We start from the raw sequence: 23,588 nt of genomic DNA, 5'->3' as shown, positions 1-23,588 counted from the left end.
GGTCTTTTTTATTGTAGCTTTTATTACTCTGAGCATGGCTTGGACTTTTTAGTCAATTGTGCTGTTGGATTTTGTTTTGTAGATGTTTTCTGGATGGTATGTCCTTTTGTAAAGTGTAGCTGGCCTGTTTTCTTGCCCTTGCTTTTAACAGTATGGTGTTTCATTGTATTTTATATATTTTTATAGAAGCACTTTGAAGTTCTACAATTACTGACTGCAGTCCATCTGTTTCTCTGCATACTTTTTAACCTGCTTTTACTCTGTTCTTCAATGGTCAGGACCCCCACAGGACCCCCACAGAGCAGGTATTATTTAGGTGGTGGGTCATTATCAGCACTGCAGTGACACTGACATGGTGGTGGTGTGTTAGTGTGTGTTTTGCTGATATGAGTGGATCAGACACAGCAGCGCTGCTGGAGTTTTTAAATACCGTGTCCACTCACTGTCCACTCCATTAGACACTCCTACCTAGTTGGTCCACCTTGTAGATGTAAAGTCAGAGACGATCACTCATCTATTGCTGCTGTTTGAGGTGGCCATCTTCTAGACCTTCATCAGTGGTCACAGGACGCTGCCCACAGGGTGCTGTTTGCTGGATATTTTTAGTTGGTGGACTATTCTCAGTCCAGCAGTGACAGTGAGGTGTCTAAAAACTCCATCAGCATTTCTGTATCTTATCCACTCATACCAGCACAACACACACTAACACTCCACCACCATGTCAGTGCCACTGCACTGCTGAGAATGATCCACCACCCAAATAATACCTACTCTGTGGTGGTCCTGACCATTGAAGAACAGCATAAAAGGGGACTAACAAAGCATGTAGAGAAGCAGATGGACTACAGTCAGTAATTGTAGAACTACAAAGTGCTTCTGTATGATAAGTGGAGCTGATAAAATGGACAATGAGTGTAGAAACAAGGAGGTGGTTTTAATGTTATGGCTGATCGGTGTATGTTTAAATACATTTACATTTACATTTTCGGCATTTAGCAGACGCCTTTATCCAAAGCGACTTACATTACAGTTACAATTGAGCAATTGAGGGTTAAGGGCCTTGCTCAAGGGCCCAACAGCAGCAACCTGGCAGAGGTGGGGCTTGAACCAGCGACCTTCTGATTACTAGTCCAGTACCCTAACCACTAGGCTACAGCTTACAATATATACAAATCAATATATACAATATATTACATCATACAAATATATGATGTGCAAGTTTATTTAAACATATTCAGCCTTGCAATCATCCCTACATTGCACATTGACTCTCTGCTCAGTGCCTTTGCTTTGTAGAACATTCTGAGGCAATCACAGATGGGAGTTTATTGCCTAAAGAGAGACAGATGTCAGTCTATAATACTGTTTACTATTACAAATCCTTACAAACCTTCTAAATTACACAAATGCAGATGAGTGCAATATCTTTGTTAATAAAGCAATTATGTTAAAGAACAGTCACATTGGTCTAAAAAACTCATTTGTTTGGGTTAAAAGTAGTCAATAAATACAATGTATGAAATAAATAACCTTAAAAAAATAACTAAATATATTTAATATAATATCTAAAAGATATTTAAGCTGCAACAGATACTAAAACATGCCCAGAGATAATACTTTTACAACGTGCTTTCAGACTAATGATAACCAATCATTATCATGCCAGCAGCTACTTGAAAAAAAGCAGAATGACCTGAAAGCAGCAGGAACAAACTGCACAATAAACAGTAAGTAATAAACTGCACTGCAATCATCATAGTTTCTACACCTCAAGCAAAACCACATTTAGATAGATCAGAAAACATTTGGGGTTAAATACTCTGGTCAAAAGAAATAGAAAAAGGGCAAGGGTAGCTCAGCGGTTAAGGGACGGTAAGCAGAACGTTGCTGGTTCAAACCCAACCACTGCCAGGTTGCCACTGTTGGGCCCTTGAGCAGGGCCCTTAACCCTCAATTGCTTAGACTGTATATTGTAAGTCACTTTGGATAAAAGCGCCTGCTAAATGCCAAAAATGTAAATAGAAATATTTTCTAATAGTTCATATTGGTATGTTCAAAGAATAAAAGGTTTGATGTATGATTTCAAGATCATTATACTTACACTGATGTATAGAGGTGGGAGCATCGTAACCGGGCTGGTTCTCAGTAAACTGTCATGTCATTGACATGAGTGATGTAATAGTACGATTTTACCACTTGCAGTGGTAAAAGCCTTTTACTTTGCTGGAGAGGCTTTCCACAAGATTTTGGAGTGTGGCCATTTGTGCTTCTTCAATAAAAACTAACATTTGTGTGGTCAGGCACCGTTGCAGGACAGTGACAGCCTGGCTCACAATCAACCTTTCAATTTATCCTTAATGTGTTCAGCAGCACTGAGATCAAGGCTCTGTTCAGGCCACTGGAGTTCTTTCACAGCGAACTCATTAAACCATGTCTGTGTGGACCTCGCTTTGTGTGCAAGTGCAAAGCCTTTTCACAAATCAACCATGTGTCTCCAAGTACCATCATGATAATTCTGTTAAATAAGATGATAAGATAAGATTGTATTTAGCCATTTATGGAAATTAACTTGTTACAGCAGTAAAAGAGAAATGTGGTAAAGATAGATAGAAAGACCAGATAGATAGACAGACAGACAGATAAATAAAAACACAGACAGATATATAAACAGACAGACAGAGATAGATAGACAGATAAACCAGACAGACAGACAGAAATATAGCTGGAGATATATATATATATAACGATCATGCATAACATTATGACCACCTCCTTGTTTCTACACTCACTGTCCATTTTATCAGCTCCACTTACCGGTCTACAATTACTGACTGTAGTCCATCTGTTACTCTACATACTTTTTCAGCCTGCTTTCACCCTGTTCTTCAATGGTCAGGACCCCCACAGGACCACCACAGAGCAGGTGTTATTCAGGTGGTGGGTCATTCTCAGCACTGCAGTGACATTGACATGGTGGTGGTGTGTTAGTGTGTGTTGTGCTGGTATGAGTGGATAAGACACAGCAGCGCTGCTGGAATTTTTAAATACTGTGTTCACTCACTGTCCACTCTATTATACACTCCTACCTAGTTGGTCCACCTTGTAGATGTAAAGTCAGAGACGATCGCTCATCTATTGCTGCTGTTTGAGGTGGCCATCTTCTAGACCTTCATCAGTGGTCACAGGACGCTGCCCACAGGGTGCTGTTGGCTGGATATTTTTGGTTGGTGGACTATTCTCAGTCCAGCAGTGACAGTGAGGTGTCTAAAAACTCCAGCACCATTGCCGTGTCTTATCCACTCATACAAGCACAACACACACTAACACACCACCACCATGTCAGTGAAACCTTTACTGTGAGCCAGGCTTTCTCATCTAACATCAGTACCTGATCTCAAATGCTCTTTTGATCGAATGGGCATGATAAGATGGGATGTCCAACAAGCTCATAGTCAGGTATGTACAGTACATCCTGTTGGCTATGTGTATTACTCAGACTTGCAGATCATTTAAAGTAATCTCAGTGCCCTCCCTGTAGGGTTGTGTAATTTGGAAGGTTTCTGATGATTTGTGATGGTAAACAGCATCTGACTTACATCTGTTTGTCCGCAGGCTATAAAGTGCCGTCTGTGATTTTCTCAGAACATCGGACACCCCAAGGACAGACACTCAAGGTGCAAAGCGGAAATGTGAAACATCTGATCATACTGATTTAAAGTCTTGCACACCTCATATTTACGCATGTACTGTTTATTTTGTAATGAAACAAATTGCCTTCTGTTTTTATATCTATATTGTCGTCTAGCTGGGGTTCAGCAAAGTTTAAAATTTGTACCATTTTCTGTTTGTACTACGGAAGAAAATGTTTACTGAGGGAAACACAAACACAGAAAGTCTAGAGTGTCTGCTAAATGGAGGGACAGTTGCAGTGGCGGCTCCTGCCAAATCTCTCTGGGCGGGGCAATTGTTGCGACTGATGTGCAATGAATAAAGAAGTACAATTAAACAATTGGGGAGATACAATAAGTGTAATCACAATTCACAATTAAGAAATTACATTACTTACTTGTAATGTACTTGTAACTTATATGATTTTCTCCCCTTTGTAGATACTTGCTTGATGTTTAAATTTGGTCTGGGTGGCCCTAATTCTTAAGTTGCTATTTTTTCCTGATTACTACGATGACTGAACGGCATTTCCCTTAATGACACAATGGAGTTGCTCCAAACTGAGGTAATGGTAGTCATGGTGATGATATCACGACACCAGGTTACGTGTGACGCAAGCATGTAAGTGTGAGTCCTCCCTGAACCCATACAGATTGTATTGCAGCGCCTGCAGTTCGAGAAAAAGAGCCTTAACATGAGAGTCTATCAGAGCAATCCGGGCAATTTTCAATCAGATTGAAATCGTCCCAAAAGGGGCGGTACTGTACTGATTGGACTACTATATTCAGAGGCAAGACTGACTGTCCAGAACAGTCACAGCTGTGATAGAAAAATGTCTCCCCTTTCACCGATCGCCCTAAGGAACTAGTTGCTGTTAGGAAATTAAAATAATAGTGAATTGTTAAGAAATTAAAATTATACCCTCTACTTTTAGGCTCTGATTGACCATGACAGAGAGTGACAAGACGTGGTGATTGCTTAACTATCAAGGCCACTAGAGGCAATCGCAGATTGTGAAAAACATCTCCATATATCATAATAAATTCCGCTCTCCCCTGAACCAAGGAAGGGCTAACTGATAAAAGACACACATGCATTCTGCTCGTGGTCAGTTCTCCTTTTTCACTTGCTGAGACAGGGAAAACTACCCGTGGCCACGTAGAGACTGGGATTGCCGTTTCTGTTTTAAAAAATTCAGTAAATGACTAAACTAAACTTTTGTGTTGTGTGATCAATCAAACCAAAGATTTGTCATTGACAGTGCCCCTAGACAGTTGTAGCCTAGTGGTTAAAGTACTGGACTAGTAATTCAAAAGTAGCTGGTTCAAGTCTCACCTCCGCCAGGTTGTAACTGTTGGGCCCTTGAGCAAAGTCTTTAACCCTCAATTGCTTTGACTGTATACTGTCACAGTACTGTAAGTCGCTTTGGATAAAAACATCTGCTAAATGCAGAAAATGTAAACGGGTAAAGTTCCAGTAAATCAGACCCTAGAGTTCCAAAGCTTTATGGACAGCATCCAAAAGCGTGATCATTAACAAAGCTGGTCTCCCCAGTAACCTTTACCATTCTTGGAATCTTTACTAGATGTTTCTTGATGCATGCTCAGTAATCCAGGTACACAAATCCACAAAGTTGAATCAGTTAATATGGAAACAAGTTTGTTGTAGAAATACGTTTCGTCACTCATCCAGTGACTTCTTCAGTCAGAGCTGGTGGTGGATACCCCAACCTTATATGCAGACGATTTGCTTTACGACCGATCACCGTCCATTGCATAACAATGAAACCGGTGATCAGGTCCATATGCAAATCATAATGACCATTAATTACAATGGCCATGTGTGCCTTTCACATATGATTGGGGTATAGCTCCTATCACGGCATTGTAAGATGGTGAGAAATGTACTCTCTGACCCTCCCCCCCCCGTTCAGGGATGGTCATTTCCTCTTCACATAGATAGCCTCTTTGACTCCGAGTTCAAACCAGCGTTTCTGCTTGTCAAGGATCTGCACATCGTCATCATTAAATGAGTGACCGCTGGCTTGCAGGTGAGTGTAAACCGTGGAGTCTGGCCAGAAGAGGTTGATCTTCTATTTTGGGCCATCCGTTTTGCCAGTGGCTGTTTAGTTTCCCCGATGTACACTTCCCGTCAATCGTCCTGGCAGCGAACAGCATACACTACGTTACTCTTTTTGTGTTGAGGGACCCGGTCCTTAGGGTGAACTAATTTCTGGCGTAGCGTGTTCTGGGGGGTGAAAGCAACTGAAACTCCTGCCACATATGGAATTACGACTGGTTTGTGCTTAGACAGTGGTTGTCCTTCTCCTCCCTTTGATCCACTGGAGCCGTGTTTGGGCATTTTTCCAGCCTTTACAAATGCCCAGTTGGGATAACCGCATTCCCCCAGGGCCTTCTTGACATGAGATTTCCAAGGATAGAGAGCAATCTCATGTCAAAAAGGCACTGGGTGAATGTGGAACTGTACATTGGGAAAACTAAACAGCCACTGGCGAAACGGATGGACCAAGATAGAAGATCTACCTCTTCTGGCCAGGACTCTGTGGTTTACACTCACCTGCAAGCCAGCGGTCACTCAATAAATGATGACGATGTACAGATCCTTGACAAAGAGGAACACTGGTTTGGTCATCATCTTACAACGCCGTGATAGGAGCTATACCCCAATCATATGTGAAAGGCACACATGGCAATTGTAATTAATGGTCATTGTGATTTGCATATGGACCTGATCACCGGTTTCATTGTTATGCAATAGGCGGTGATCAGTCATTGTGCAAATCGTCTGCATATAAGCAGTGATGGCATATACCTTTAAAAAGTAACTTAGTTACTTTATTGATTACTTGATTTTAAAAGTAACTAAGTTAGATTACAAGTTACTTTATTAGTTACATTCAGCAGCTGCCGTAATGCAACTGGAGCTGCGTAGGCGATTGAAGCGGAATAAGAAACAAGAAAGACGCGGAAAACTAAGTCCTCTGTTCACAAGTGTAAGTAAGATAAATAAAATAAAAAATTTTCGTGACTTAATTGTCGCATAGGCCAGACGTCACTCTCCAAAACGCACAAATAGTAATGCACAGTAACTTGGATAAGTAACTTTAATCTGATTACTGGATTGGAAATAGTAACGCGTTAGATTACTCGTTACTGAAAAATGTGGTCAGATTAGAGTAACGCGTTACTAACTGACGTCAGTGCATATAAGGTTGGGTTATTCACCACCAGCACAGACTGAAGAAGTCACTTGGATGAGTGATGAAACGTATCGCTACAACCAACTTGTGTCCAGATGAACTGATTCAACTTTGTGGATTTACTAGATGTTTAAACATGGCTGTGTGGGCACTTTTAGTTGTTTTATTCTGTTTAGTTTTTTTGCTTTTTGCTTTAGAGGAGATTGTAACTTCTCAGTAGTGGTTTTTCAGCAGACAGTGCTTTTTTTTAATTTTATTTCAAACATGCTTGCTGCTTTCACTGCCCCCTACGCCAGCCGAGTAGGCCCAAAGTCACTGTGCACTCCTTTTCACCCACCTGCATTATTTTCTCACAGAGAACCATGCCATGTCTTCAGTGAATCATCCATTGCTCATGCAGGTGTTTCAACTAGTCAGTAAAGTTTGCATTCCTTTCAACTTTCCACCCTCAGGCACGTGCAGTTCGGTGCCTGGCCAGGTTTATAGCATTGCAAAGTCATGGTTTGCTGACATTTGAGTACAATCAGGGCAGAATGGTGGCTCAGTGGGTAGCTCTGTCGCCTCACAGCAAATAGCTCCTGGGTTTGGTTCCCAGGTGGAGTGGTTTGGGTCCTATCTGCGTGGAGTTTGATGTTCTCCCCATGTCTGCGTGGGTTTCCTCTGGGAGTTTCCTCCCACAGTCCAACGTGTCCGACGTGTAAGTGAGGTGAATTGGAGATATGAAATTATCCATGACTGTGATATTGAACTTGTGAACTGATGAATCTTGTGTAACCAGTAATTACTTGTCTTGTCATAAATGTAACCAAAGTGTGTAAAACATGATGTCAAAATCCTAATAAATAAATGAATAATATTACTGAGCTCTTTAGTATGACCCACTCTATTATTACTGCAGGTCCTCCATCGGTATTACACACCTGTAAGCAGTGGCTTACTAAAACAACCAGTACAAAGGTACGTCTACATATTTTTGGCAGAATGAGTACGCTTTTTTACTCTGTAATGAAGTCTTTGTCTTATGATTTGGCCTTCATATCTTCTGTCCTTTTTCAATAGCTGCTTAATTAGAACACGCACTCAACATGCTCCTCTGACCATTAATGTGGAGAGGGCGAGCAGCACCAAGTTCTTGGGTGTGCACATCACAGAGGACCTCTCCTGGACTACAACACAACACCTCTAGCCAGGAGGGCTCATCAGCATCTGTACTTCCTCCGCAAGCTGAGAAAAGCCAGAGCTCCAGCCCCCATCATGTGCACCTTTTATAGAGGTACCATCGAGAGTGACCTGACCAGCTGCATCACTGTATGGTACGGCGCCTGCACAGCGTCCTGCCGCAAGACACTCCAACGCATCGTGAGAGCAGCTGAGAAGATCATTGGCACTTCTCTCCCCACCCTCCACGAGCTACACAACACCCACCTCACCCTTAAAGCCCTCTGCATGGCAGGTGATTTCACCCACCCACTACACAGCTTCTTTAGTCTGCTCCCATCAGGAAGGAGACTGCAGAGTCTCAGAGCCAAGACCAGCCGACTGAGGGACAGCACCATCCACCAGGCTGTCAGGATCCTCAACTCTCTTCCTGTTCTGCCCCCCTTCCCCCTTCTGCCCCCTATATCCATCTCACGAACCTAACCCCCCCCCCCCCAAATCAATACCACAAACCCTACATCCCCAGTACCTATTCAATGTACACATCACTTTAAACTATCTATAAATCATCTAATTTGCACTGCCATTGTAATTGCACTGGTTTGACACAAAGACTTCTAAATCTGCATTGTCACTTTAAATGTCTAGGTTTTTAATATTGGGACCTCTATTTTTTAATTGTTATATTTTAGTGCTATATTTTTCATACTTCTTGTGTCAGTGTCTTTAGTGTGTTTATTCTAGTGTGTTTATTCTATTTTTTATATTCTTCTTATTCTAGGTTTATTGTTTTTTAATTAATGTTTAGTGTTGCACCATGGGTCAGAGAGTAACGTAATTTCAATCCTCTGTATGTCCTGTACATATTGCAGTATTGACAATGAAGCAACTTTGACTTTGACTTCATTTTGGTTCTGCAGTGGTCATGTGATCTTGGTGGTGAGTCCAAAACCACCGGGCACAAGACAGTAAAACACCCTGATCAGGGGAAACTTGGAGCAATTTTGGAAGTAAAAAATAAACAAGTGAATAAATGCCTAATGGTGTGATGAGTAATATTAATATCAAACGTGTTATTTATGTGTGCACACACTAGCTGGGTGAAGAGGGTGCTTGGAGAACACTCCACATGCGGAGCTTTGATCTGGCTATATCATTAAAGCATTGTCTGGCAGTGTGAACACTTTAATAGAGTGTACGGCTTTCATCTGCACCCCTCATCACTGTTCTCGGCCATCGGTATTCTTCCTTTTGTGTGTCAGCATGATGACGTGTGTACATGTGCACTGTACCTAGGTTAATGCATTTTGCAGTGCCACATACTTTACACAGAGCTTTAATTGTGATTCATGTAGCTGTTACAGTAGAGCATCTAGGATTAACAAAAAAGGAAAATAATCTCTCAGGGTCATACTGTATTTTTAAGAATAACTACTCCATCAACTGAACATCAGCTAGTATTGGTATCTCCAGGAGTACTGTGCATTGTCATTGGTCTAAATCAGGGTTTTTCAAACTTTTTTTAAATTACCCACATTGTCAAGTCAAGTCAAATTTATTTATATAGCGCTTTTTACAATAGACATTGTCTCAAAGCAACTTTACAAAATCAGATACAGATACAAAAACCCCTGTTGAGCAAGCCGAGGGCGACAGTGGCAAGGAAAAACTCCCTTAAAATTACAGGAAGAAACCTTGAGAGGAACCAGACTCAGCAGGGCCCATTCTTCTTGGGTAGCCTGGAGGATACTTTAAATAAATAGGATTTACACACATCATACACACACTGAATTAAACTAAAAAGAACTAAAAGTTATAACTAGCAAAAATAATTGGAGTTATTATTCAATCCAGTCTGCAATAAAGTCTTTAGTGAGTTCTTGACATTCTTGGTGCAAACACGCCCGTTCCCGTCACATCCGGCAGGAGCAGCATTGTTGGCACGGCAGTTTCGACTTCATTCCTTAACCTCAGGACATAACTAATAAAAAATAATAAGACACAACGTCTATTAGTGTCTATGTCACCCAAGCAGCACAAAACAATGCATCTTACTCTCTCTGTGGTTTCCAGATGTAACATAAAGCCTCCACAAGGGGCATTTGTGTAGTTCATTTAATTACTATTATTATTTTTCTTTGCAACCCATTTTTTTCGGCTTGTAACCCACCTAAGGGTCACGACCCAGGGTTTAAAAAACCCTGGTCTACATGGATATAAAATTGTTTTGGGCATGGATATATTTATGTTAACATGGGTTGGGTCAGATCATCTGATTTATATTGCTAAGCTGTTAAATTTCGTTTTGTGCTGTATTCCAATAGCCTTGTGCTGTATTTGGCATTTTTGTCCATCCACTCAACCTTGTATTAGCTATATTGTTTTGCTGTTATGATGTTTTGATGATGTGTGAATTAGCCAATTTCTTATTGAATTTCTACAGAAGCACAATAGAGAGCATTCTTTGCTACTGTGTCACAGTGTGGTACACCATCTGTACAGCAGAGAACAGGAGAGACTTGAACCATTTATTTAGGACTGCACAGAGGATTGTGGGTACCAAGCTCTTAAATCTGGACACAGTTTATGCTAGCCGCCTAAATAAGAAGGCTAGGAACATCATCAAAGACTCAACCCACCCAGGTCACAGACTTTTTGTTTCTCTCCCATTGGACAAATCAAGACACTTAGACTGAAGAACAACTTCTTCCCCAGAGCTGTAGCCTCCATTACACCTCCTCCCCCCACACAGACACACACTCACACATCCATAGCTGTTGAAGACAGCAAACCAAACTGTATTGCACCCCGCCCTCCGCAAGCTGCTAATAAATGCAAAGATAATTTTAAATTCTGTACATAAGATCAATACAATTTGTGCAATGATTATTATTATAAATTTTTTCTCTACTGTGATATCGGTAATGCTGTTCTGTTTTGCACTATCCAAACCCTGTGTATATATTCATCTGTTCATGTATATACTCCATATTCCTATCATTTTGGCTATATACAGTGTATCACAAAAGTGAGTACACCCCTCACATTTCTGCAAATATTTTATTATATCTTTTCATGGGACAACACTATAGAAATAAAACTTGGATATAACTTAGAGTAGTCAGTGTACAACTTGTATAGCAGTGTAGATTTACTGTCTTCTGAAAATAACTCAACACACAGCCATTAATGTCTAAATAGCTGGCAACATAAGTGAGTACACCCCACAGTGAACATGTCCAAATTGTGCCCAAAGTGTCAATATTTTGTGTGACCACCATTATTATCCAGCACTGCCTTAACCCTCCTGGGCATGGAATTCACCAGAGCTGCACAGGTTGCTACTGGAATCCTCTTCCACTCCTCCATGATGACATCACGGAGCTGGTGGATGTTAGACACCTTGAACTCCTCCACCTTCCACTTGAGGATGCGCCACAGGTGCTCAATTGGGTTTAGTCCATCACCTTTACCTTCAGCTTCCTCAGCAAGGCAGTTGTCATCATGGAGGTTGTGTTTGGGGTCGTTATCCTGTTGGAAAACTGCCATGAGGCCCAGTTTTCGAAGGGAGGGGATCGTGCTCTGTTTCAGAATGTCACAGTACATGTTGGAATTCATGTTTCCCTCAATGAACTGCAGCTCCCCAGTGCCAGCAACACTCATGCAGCCCAAGACCATGATGCTACCACCACCATGCTTGACTGTAGGCAAGATACAGTTGTCTTGGTACTTCTCACCAGGGCGCTGCCACACATGCTGGACACCATCTGAGCCAAACAAGTTTATCTTGGTCTCGTCAGACCACAGGGCATTCCAGTAATCCATGTTCTTGGACTGCTTGTCTTCAGCAAACTGTTTGCGGGCTTTCTTGTGCGTCAGCTTCCTTCTGGGATGACGACCATGCAGACCGAGTTGATGCAGTGTGCGGTGTATGGTCTGAGCACTGACAGGCTGACCTCCCACATCTTCAACCTCTGCAGCAATGCTGGCAGCACTCATGTGTCTATTTTTTAAAGCCAACCTCTGGATATGACGCCGAACACATGGACTCAACTTCTTTGGTCGACCCTGGCGAGGCCTGTTCCGAGTGGAACCTGTCCTGGAAAACCGCTGTATGACCTTGGCCACCATGCTGTAGCTCAGTTTCAGGGTGTTAGCAATCTTCTTATAGCCCAGGCCATCTTTGTGGAGAGCAACAATTCTATTTCTCACATCCTCAGAGAGTTCTTTGCCATGAGGTGCCATGTTGAATATCCAGTGGCCAGTATGAGAGAATTGTACCCAAAACACCAAATTTAACAGCCCTGCTCCCCATTTACACCTGGGACCTTGACACATGACACCAGGGAGGGACAACGACACATTTGGGCACAATTTGGACATGTTCACTGTGGGGTGTACTCACTTATGTTGCCAGCCATTTAGACATTAATGGCTGTGTGTTGAGTTATTTTCAGAAGACAGTAAATCTACACTGCTATACAAGCTGTACACTGACTACTCTAAGTTATATCCAAGTTTTATGTCTATAGTGTTGTCCCATGAAAAGATATAATGAAATATTTGAAGAAATGTGAGCGGTGTACTCACTTTTGTGATACACTGTATATATATACAGTGTATCACAAAAGTGAGTACACCCCTCACATTTCTGCAAATATTTTATTATATCTTTTCATGGGAAAACACTATAGACAAGAAACTTGGATATAACTTAGAGTAGTCAGTGTACAACTTATATAGCAGTGTAGATTTACTGTCTTCTGAAAATAACTCAACACACAGCCATTAATGTCTAAATAGCTGGCAACATAAGTGAGTACACCCCACAGTGAACATGTCCAAATTGTGCCCAAAGTGTCAATATTTTGTGTGACCACCATTATTATCCAGCACTGCCTTAACCCTCCTGGGCATGGAATTCACCAGAGCTGCACAGGTTGCTACTGGAATCCTCTTCCACTCCTCCATGATGACATCACGGAGCTGGTGGATGTTAGACACCTTGAACTCCTTCACCTTCCACTTGAGGATGCGCCACAGGTGCTCAATTGGGTTTAGTCCATCACCTTTACCTTCAGCTTCCTCAGCAAGGCAGTTGTCATCTTGGAGGTTGTGTTTGGGGTCGTTATCCTGTTGGAAAACTGCCATGAGGCCCAGTTTTTGAAGGGAGGGGATCATGCTCTGTTTCAGAATGTCACAGTACATGTTGGAATTCATGTTTCCCTCAATTAACTGCAGCTCCCCAGTGCCAGCAACACTCATGCAGCCCAAGACCATGATGCTACCACCACCATGCTTGACTGTAGGCAAGATACAGTTGTCTTGGTACTTCTCACCAGGGCGCCGCCACACATGCTGGACACCATCTGAGCCAAACAAGTTTATCTTGGTCTCGTCAGACCACAGGGCATTCCAGTAATCCATGTTCTTGGACTGCTTGTCTTCAGCAAACTGTTTGCGGGCTTTCTTGTGCGTCAGCTTCCTTCTGGGATGACGACCATGCAGACCGAGTTGATGCAGTGTGCGGCGTATGGTCTGAGCACTGACAGGCTGACCTCCCACGTCTTCAACCTCTGCAGCAATGCTGGCAGCACTCATGTGTCTATTTTTTAAAGCCAACCTCTGGATATGACGCCGAACACGTGGACTCAACTTCTTTGGTCGACCCTGGCGAAGCCTGTTCCGAGTGGAACCTGTCCTGGAAAACCGCTGTATGACCTTGGCCACCATGCTGTAGCTCAGTTTCAGGGTGTTAGCAATCTTCTTATAGCCCAGGCCATCTTTGTGGAGAGCAACAATACTATTTCTCACATCCTCAGAGAGTTCTTTGCCATGAGGTGCCATGTTGAATATCCAGTGGCCAGTATGAGAGAATTGTACCCAAAACACCAAATTTAACAGCCCTGCTCCCCATTTACACCTGGGACCTTGACACATGACACCAGGGAGGGACAACGACACATTTGGGCACAATTTGGACATGTTCACTGTGGGGTGTACTCACTTATGTTGCCAGCTATTTAGACATTAATGGCTGTGTGTTGAGTTATTTTCAGAAGACAGTAAATCTACACTGCTATACAAGTTGTACACTGACTACTCTAAGTTATATCCAAGTTTCATGTCTATAGTGTTGTCCCATGAAAAGATATAATGAAATATTTGCAGAAATGTGAGGGGTGTACTCACTTTTGTGATACACTGTATATATATATATATATTAATATATATACCCCGATTAGCCATAACATTAAACCACCTCCTTGTTTCTACACACACTGTCCATTTTATCGGCTCCACTTACCTTATAGGAGCACTTTGTAGTTTTACAATTACTGACTGTAGTTCATCTGTTTCTCAGCATGCTCTGTTAACCCCCTTTCATACTGTTCTTCAATGGTCAGGACTCCCACAGGACCACCACAGAGCAGGTATTATTTATGTGGTGGGTGATTCTCAGCACTGCAGTGACACTGACTTGGTGGTGGTGTGTTAGTGTGTGTTGTGCTGGTATGAGTGGATCAGACACAGCAGCGCTGCTGGAGTTTTTAAATTCCGTGTCCACTCACTGTCCACTCTAATAGACACTCCTACCTAGTTGGTCCACCTTGTAGTGTCACTGCAGTGCTGAGAGTGATCCACCACCCAAATAATACCTGGTCCTGGGAGAGTCATGACCATTGAAGAACAGCATGAAAGGGGGATAACAAAGCATGCAGAGAAACAGATGGACTACTGTCAGTAATTGTAAAACTACAAAGTGCTTCTATATGGTAAGTGGAGCTGATGTGTGTGTATATATATATATATATATTGTTATCTTACTTTTATTTTATTATGGCTGCTGGTCTCACTTAGAGCTACCAAACAAAGTTTTATAACTACAATGACAATAAAGTCTATCTGATCTTATCTAATCTTATTTTATCTTATATCTTATCCTATATCTTATCCTTACTTCAGCACAGTTTGGTTAAACATATTCTTATGCAACTTTACATTCTGTCTTCTGAGCTCAGTAAGTTTGACGTGGCCGGCAGACCTCTATTATGGACACTGACCTCTGGGGCAAAAGCAGTGCAATCCAGTATTTATGCCTTACAGCTTGGTGTCAGAAGTGGGAATCCCAGTCAGTAGGTTTTGTTCATTATAACTTCCAGTCCGGCTTCAAGTTTTTTGCGAATTTTAGTTTATACTTCAAGGTCTGACCTACTGATGGGCGTCACTAAGCTAGTATCTGACTTCACGTTTAAAATTAATTTCACTCTTCTAAATGAAGTCCAATGATTTTTGTGGCCAGAAAACAAAAAAACCTCACATGCTGACCCCAACCCTTTCAGCCACACTAACCTAAACAAAGGACATAGTCCCCAGCATATAGCCAAGCAAGATTCATTTACCTTAATTAAGTCTTAATTTCTCACATTACACCATTTGCATATACAGTGTATCACAAAAGTGAGTACACCCCTCACATTTCTGCAAATATTTCATTATATCTTTTCATGGGACAACACTATAGACATGAATCTTGGATATAACTTAGAGTAGTCAGTGTACAGCTTGTATAGCAGTGTAGATTTACTGTCTTCTGAAAATAACTCAACACACAGCCATTAATGTCTAAATAGCTGGCAACATAAGTGAGTACACCCCACAGTGAACATGTCCAAATTGTGCACAAATGTGTCATTGTCCCTCCCTGGTGTCATGTGTCAAGGTCCCAGGTGTAAATGGGGAGCAGGGCTGTTAAATGTGGTGTTTTGGGTACAATTCTCTCATACTGGCCACTGGATATTCAACATGGCACCTTATGGCAAAGAACTCTCTGAGGATGTGAGAAATAGAATTGTTGCTCTCCACAAAGATGGCCTGGGCTATAAGAAGATTGCTAACACCCTGAAACTGAGCTACAGCATGGTGGCCAAGGTCATACAGCGGTTTTCCAGGACAGGTTCCACTCGGAACAGGCTTCGCCAGGGTCGACCAAAGAAGTTGAGTCCACGTGTTCGGCGTCATATCCAGAGGTTGGCTTTAAAAAATAGACACATGAGTGCTGCCAGCATTGCTGCAGAGGTTGAAGACGTGGGAGGTCAGCCTGTCAGTGCTCAGACCATACGCCGCACACTGCATCAACTCGGTCTGCATGGTCGTCATCCCAGAAGGAAGCTGACGCACAAGAAAGCCCGCAAACAGTTTGCTGAAGACAAGCAGTCCAAGAACATGGATTACTGGAATGCCCTGTGGTCTGACGAGACCAAGATAAACTTGTTTGGCTCAGATGGTGTCCAGCATGTGTGGCGGCGCCCTGGTGAGAAGTACCAAGACAACTGTATCTTGCCTACAGTCAAGCATGGTGGTGGTAGCATCATGGTCTTGGGCTGCATGAGTGTTGCTGGCACTGGGGAGCTGCAGTTCATTGAGGGAAACATGAATTCCAACATGTACTGTGACATTCTGAAACGGAGCATGATCCCCTCCCTTCGAAAACTGGGCCTCATGGCAGTTTTCCAACAGGATAACGACCCCAAACACAACCTCCAAGATGACAACTGCCTTGCTGAGGAAGCTGAAGGTAAAGGTGATGGACTAAACCCAATTGAGCACCTGTGGCACATCCTCAAGTGGAAGGTGGAGGAGTTCAAGGTGTCTAACATCCACCAGCTCCGTGATGTCATCATGGAGGAGTGGAAGAGGATTCCAGTAGCAACCTGTGCAGCTCTGGTGAATTCCATGCCCAGGAGGGTTAAGGCAGTGCTGGATAATAATGGTGGTCACACAAAATATTGACACTTTGGGCACAATTTGGACATGTTCACTGTGGGGTGTACTCACTTATGTTGCCAGCCATTTAGACATTAATGGCTGTGTGTTGAGTTATTTTCAGAAGACAGTAAATCTACACTGCTATACAAGTTGTACACTGACTACTCTAAGTTATATCCAAGTTTTATTTCTATAGTGTTGTCCCATGAAAAGATATAATAAAATATTTGCAGAAATGTGAGGGGTGTACTCACTTTTGTGATACACTGTACCTGTTTTTAATTAATAGACACATTCTTAATACTGCCATTTCTCCAGCTTCATAGCCCTTCTTAACCGACCATCAGGAGTTGACCAGAAGAGAATGGTCACCTTTCTGAGCCTCTTGTGTGAAGTCAAATTAATTTGTATAGTATATTCTACAATGCACATGGTCTCAAAGCAACTTCACAGAATCCAGGACCGACAGACCAAAAGCAAACCAAGGGCGACCGTGGCAGGGGAAACTCCATTAAAAATACAAGAAGAAACCTTGAGAGGAACCAGACTCAATCCTCCTTGGGTGGCCTGAAGAATAATCTGAATAAATAGGATTTACACAAATCAAACATACACAAAATTAAATTGAACTAAAAGTTATAACTAGAAATAAATAAATAAATGAATAAATAAATGAATAAATAAATAAATGAATAAATGAATGAATGAATGAATGAATGAATGAATGAATGAATAAATAAATAAATAAATAAATGTAAACAATTTGGAGTTCTTCATTATTCAGTCCAGTCTGTAACAACATCCACAGTGAGTTTTTAACATTTTTGGTGCAAACACGCCAGGTACCTGTCACATCTAGCAGGAGCAGCATTGTTGGCACAGCAGTCTCGACTTGCAGGATTCAACCTCGGGTGGGTAAACAGGTTTCTGTCAGAATCACCTCAAGGTAAAATAACAAAAATGTAGTTAAAATGTGAAATCATTAAGAGTAAAATGTCAGTTTTGCAGAGTAGGATTAGACTCCGGCACCCCTAATTATTACAGCAGAACTAAAAGGGAGAGGGAGCAGGTAACAAAGTCATGAAGGCTTTCACAGGACATCAGTGCCCACCTCCCCTAACGTCATCAAACCTGAGTGATCGAACAAGAGAGGCAGAATGACAGCAACACAACTGAGTCTATAATCTATATAGTAGGGCTGTCGAAGTTAACGCGATAATAACGCATTAACGCGATTTCAATTTAACGCAATTAAAAATAATAGTGCCGTTAACGCAAGTTCTAGTTCATGTTGATACTTGACTGGTAGAACAAACGTTTTAATGTCGGACTTGCCACCGTTTTTCATTTGCGGTTTGTTAACATAATGTAACCAAGCGTTGTAGTGATGCACTTATAAAGCAAGTTGTCGGGAGCAGAACACTTTTATTAACTTATTCTGTTAAGGTACCAAATACCGGAAAGCTGAGTCAAGCACGTTAGTCCATGCACTATGGAAGCCCCAAAGGGTCAAAACACACTCACTTCGTGTAGAAACGGCCATCAAACCATTGTCACAATACAACCACAGAAAAGTCTGTTACAATAACTACGCCTTATCCCACCTAAAGCACCGCTGATCTACAATGTTTGCTGATGGAGAAATTCTAAACTACAATCTGACATTTACTGCCTAGTATGTGAGTGAATAAAACTCCCTTACAGTTTTCTCTTGTCCCAGCAGTTTTTAACATCAGTACATTTAGCATAAAATGTGTTCACCATTTTAATTGTAACATTTCACTTAAAAATCCTTGTTTTCTATAACATTTACACAGATTTTTTTAAATGTGATTAATCGCGATTAACTATATGAAATTCTGAGATTAATCGCGATTAAAAATTTTATTCGTTTGACAGCCCTACTATATAGTAATTGACCCAGTTTGAATGAAACCCAACAATCACTCCAAACAAGTCCATCCATCCACAGCCCACAAAGCTCTCATACAGCAAGATGTCGACAAACTAATCTCTACCTACCCAGCTGAAGAACATTCATGACCAATAGCCAAAGTGGAAGATTCTTCCTTCTTCAATCTCTGTCTTTATTGGGGCCTTAACTAAACATCTAGCACTAATCTATCTGGAGCTTTTGGGGTTTGGCTCAGGACAAATAAGAAGCCACCCAAAACTCCAGCCCAGTAATCTCTGAGTCTTTCCTCGTTTTTTTACAGTCTTATAATTATTGTTAATCCACTGTTGTTTAAGATGTTGTTGTAGTTAATAATGCTTTATTAATAATGTCCGTCATTACATCTTCAATCACCATCTGGTTCTGCTCGGCATCTCTGCACACCAAGCGTAAGCTACAGCGTACAGTGCGATGTGCAGAGAAGATCATCGGCTGTCGACTTTCCACCCTTGAAGATCTGTACTCCTCTAGGATAAGGAAGAGGGCAGGGAAAATCATGGCTGATTCTTCACACCCTGGTTACTCATTTTTCTAATGGTTTTTATCCCAGCAGAGACCGAGAGTAAGAGCCTTAAAGACTCGGACCAACCGCCGCCTCCACAGCTTGTTTCCCCAGGCCATTACCATACTGTGGTGGAAAAACCCTTTCTAAGAATACCGTCTTTTAATTTGTGCAAGTGCTGAATATACGCCCCGAGCTAATGCGCACGCCTTGCAGTCGCAACACGTCACGGATACTACTTGCCAACCCTTTCACAAGTTGCAGGTCCCAGACCATGCATTCATTTAAACACTCAGTGTTTAACTTATCTGCCGTTGCCCAACTAAGTTACATTCGTCAATGTAAATGCAAGTTTTATCAAAAAACTTTGGTCAAAAATCCCATTTAGTCGAGAGACGGGGAGTCTCGACCCCGAAAACCCAGTTTTTGGTTTTCTTCTAGGGGACACCGTATACACACAGTTCCACAAAACTAACAAAATCACAATTATATTACAGAATTACTACTAAAACAAAAAAAGGGTTCTTTCTCACCTGTATGAGTACGGACAGTAGCGCAGGTCAGACAACGCTTCCTTTCATCTAAAAAAAATGAGGTAAAGGATGAAGATAAATTTTAATTCTTCACGAGCATCCTCAAGCTTGTCTGTCCGTCAGGCCAAACCCAAACAAACTGGCCATCTGGGATGCCAAATTGTGGTGGAAAAACCCTTTTAATGAATACCTTGAAGACTGGATTGTAAGTAGAAAATATATTTATTCTTGTTTGCAGAGAAGGATCACACTGGCAAGCCTCTCATAGAAACCTGGGCAGTGCGATCCCAACAAAGGGGATGATCCACTTACAGTGTATCACAAAAGTGAGTACACCCCTCACATTTCTGCAAATATTTCATTATATCTTTTCATGGGACAACACTATAGACATGAAACTTGGATATAACTTAGAGTAGTCAGTGTACAACTTGTATAGCAGTGTAGATTTACTGTCTTCTGAAAATAACTCAACACACAGCCATTAATGTCTAAATAGCTGGCAACATAAGTGAGTACACCCCACAGTGAACATGTCCAAATTGTGCCCAAATGTGTCGTTGTCCCTCCCTGGTGTCATGTGTCAAGGTCCCAGGTGTAAATGGGGAGCAGGGCTGTTAAATTTGGTGTTTTGGGTACAATTCTCTCATACTGGCCACTGGATATTCAACATGGCACCTCATGGCAAAGAACTCTCTGAGGATGTGAGAAATAGAATTGTTGCTCTCCACAAAGATGGCCTGGACTATAAGAACATTGCTAACACCCTGAAACTGAGCTACAGCATGGTGGCCAAGGTCATACAGCGGTTTTCCAGGACAGGTTCCACTCGGAACAGGCTTCGCCAGGGTCGACCAAAGAAGTTGAGTCCACGTGTTCGGCGTCATATCCAGAGGTTGGCTTTAAAAAATAGACACATAAGTGCTGCCAGCATTGCTGCAGAGGTTGAAGACGTGGGAGGTCAGCCTGTCAGTGCTCAGACCATACGCCGCACACTGCATCAACTCGGTCTGCATGGTCGTCATCCCAGAAGGAAGCTGACGCACAAGAAAGCCCGCAAACAGTTTGCTTAAGACAAGCAGTCCAAGAACATGGATTACTGGAATGCCCTGTGGTCTGACGAGACAGAGATAAACTTGTTTGGCTCAGATGGTGTCCAGCATGTGTGGCGGCGCCCTGGTGAGAAGTACCAAGACAACTGTATCTTGCCTACAGTCAAGCATGGTGGTGGTAGCATCATGGTCTTGGGCTGCATGAGTGTTGCTGGCACTGGGGAGCTGCAGTTCATTGAGGGAAACATGAATTCCAACATGTACTGTGACATTCTGAAACAGAGCATGATCCCCTCCCTTCGAAAACTGGGCCTCATGGCATTTTTCCAACAGGATAACGACCCCAAACACAACCTCCAAGATGACAACTGCCTTGCTGAGGAAGCTGAAGGTAAAGGTGATGGACTAAACCCAATTGAGCGCATCCTCAAGTGGAAGGTGGAGTAGTTCAAGGTGTCTAACATCCACCAGCTCCGTGATGTCATCATGGAGGAGTGGAAGAGGATTCCAGTAGCAACCTGTGCAGCTCTGGTGAATTCCATGCCCAGGAGGGTTAAGGCAGTGCTGGATAATAATGGTGGTCACACAAAATATTGACACTTTGGGCACAATTTGGACATGTTCACTGTGGGGTGTACTCACTTATGTTGCCAGCTATTTAGACATTAATGGCTGTGTGTTGAGTTATTTTCAAAAGACAGTAAATCTACACTGCTATTCAAGTTGTACACTGACTACTCTAAGTTATATCCAAGTTTTATTTCTATAGTGTTGTCCCATGAAAAGATATAATAAAATATTTGCAGAAATGTGAGGGGTGTACTCACTTTTGTGATACACTGTATATACATTAGGGCAAATGTCCTTGTGGGACAGTGGGAAAGTTCAAATGTTGACAAATGTTAACAGATGTTATTTAGGTAATAAACAGGAACTGTTTGAAGACAACTACTACAGGATCTGTAAGTCGTAAATTCGTGAGCAACAGGATTTGTAGGTCACTTAATTGCAAGCAATGCGTTCTTTGCTATGTATTAATTAACATTTTTCTTCACACATACTTAACAAGGACTATTCCCACATCCCTCCGCTTTAACAGAATGGACATGGTTTTATCATATAGTCAATGCACATACACACATATGCACCTTATTTATTTAATAATCTTTATTGCACAATTTTTTACTTGAAGTCTGTCAATAAACTCTACTCTACTGTACATCTCCATTGCACACTTGTCTGATGCTGTACTGTTTATGTCGCTGTTGTATTGTTTATTCTGTGTTTATATATAGTGTTCCACTTTCTACTATTTAATTTGTATATATTAATATGTATATATGTTGACACCTGCATCAAGAGAAATTCCTTGTACATCTGGTGCCTGGTGAAAATAAAGATTCTGATTGATCAGGATTATTTTTTAATGCCTCTTAGTTGTACACAAGCCTAGATCCACTTAGTACACTACTGAGCTGTTGACTGGTACTACCAGTGGCCTCTGAAGCAGTGAAACACTAATAAATCTTGTGTCATCTTCGTCCAATCAAATAGCTGGATCTGTGCTTGGCGAATGCAAATTCACAGTGCCAACTGAAGTATGTTGGAGAGGAAATAATGGCTTGGAAGGCGTTAGGTTCAGGGAAAGAAAATCTTCATGCCACATTAAATGGTGAAGCAACACAAGCAATGCTCTTTTCTGTTTTTAATTAACAACAGCAGCATCTATTAAATACGCTCCATTAAAATTGTTTGCCTAGCCTTGGTGTCCCTTTATTCAACATCTTAGGGCTAAACTGGTGTGATGGCTTTGTAGCAACATCAGTGTTTCTATGGCTGAAGCAAGTCTCTTTATGTTATGAGCTGTAATGAAAAGTGTAATTCAATCTAATGAAAGCTTTTGGTAGGTACACAGTGTCATGTTTGTACCAAGCTTCCCACACATCGATTACATAAACATAAAGCTGACGCTCACCTTTCTGCATCTGCAATTAACATTCAGTGCTCGTCAGACCCTACCAGCATTAAATCCATGACTTCATCTCTCATGGGTACGTGCACCCATGCACACACACAGTACTGTGACTCAGAGAAATGGAACGTGAGTACACTAAACTAGCTGTAAGCATTACAAGACTGGAACATCAGCGCAGGGTCACTGTATCTGTTTTTTAGTAAATAAATGCATCGTAGCAGAGCAGAGTGCACGGTTACACCTCAGTGCAGGTGCTGATGTGAAGCTTTACTGTGGTTCTCTACACGTGGTTTGTAGGATGACATACAAAATGCCTCTTATTACATGCTTGTCATTTTATAATTTCAGATTAAATCAAAGCATGATATTTCACAAAAAATGTAAACTCAATTTGTAAAACATTAAAAATGTAAAATAAATTTTAGGAAGCAACAGGTCATTGTATGTATTTAGATAGATACACTGATCAGCCATAATATTAAAATCACCTCCTTGTTTCTACACTCACTGTTCATTTAATCAGCTCCCCTTACCATATAGAACAGGGGTGGGCAATTACATTTTCCAAGGGGCCACATAAGAAACTGGGACTGTTGTGGAGGGCCGGACCAATAAAGTGAACTTAATTCTGCTCAATATTAATTTTATCTTTTTATTTACATTTACATTACATTTTCAGCATTTAGCAGACGCATTTATCCAAAGCAATTTACAATACAGTGACAGTATACAGTCTGAGCAATTAAGGGTTAAGGG

This window comes from Trichomycterus rosablanca, chromosome 1, assembly GCF_030014385.1.
Source record: "Trichomycterus rosablanca isolate fTriRos1 chromosome 1, fTriRos1.hap1, whole genome shotgun sequence".
NCBI lineage: Eukaryota > Metazoa > Chordata > Actinopteri > Siluriformes > Trichomycteridae > Trichomycterus > Trichomycterus rosablanca.
Note: the sequence above shows the minus strand (reverse complement) of the source record.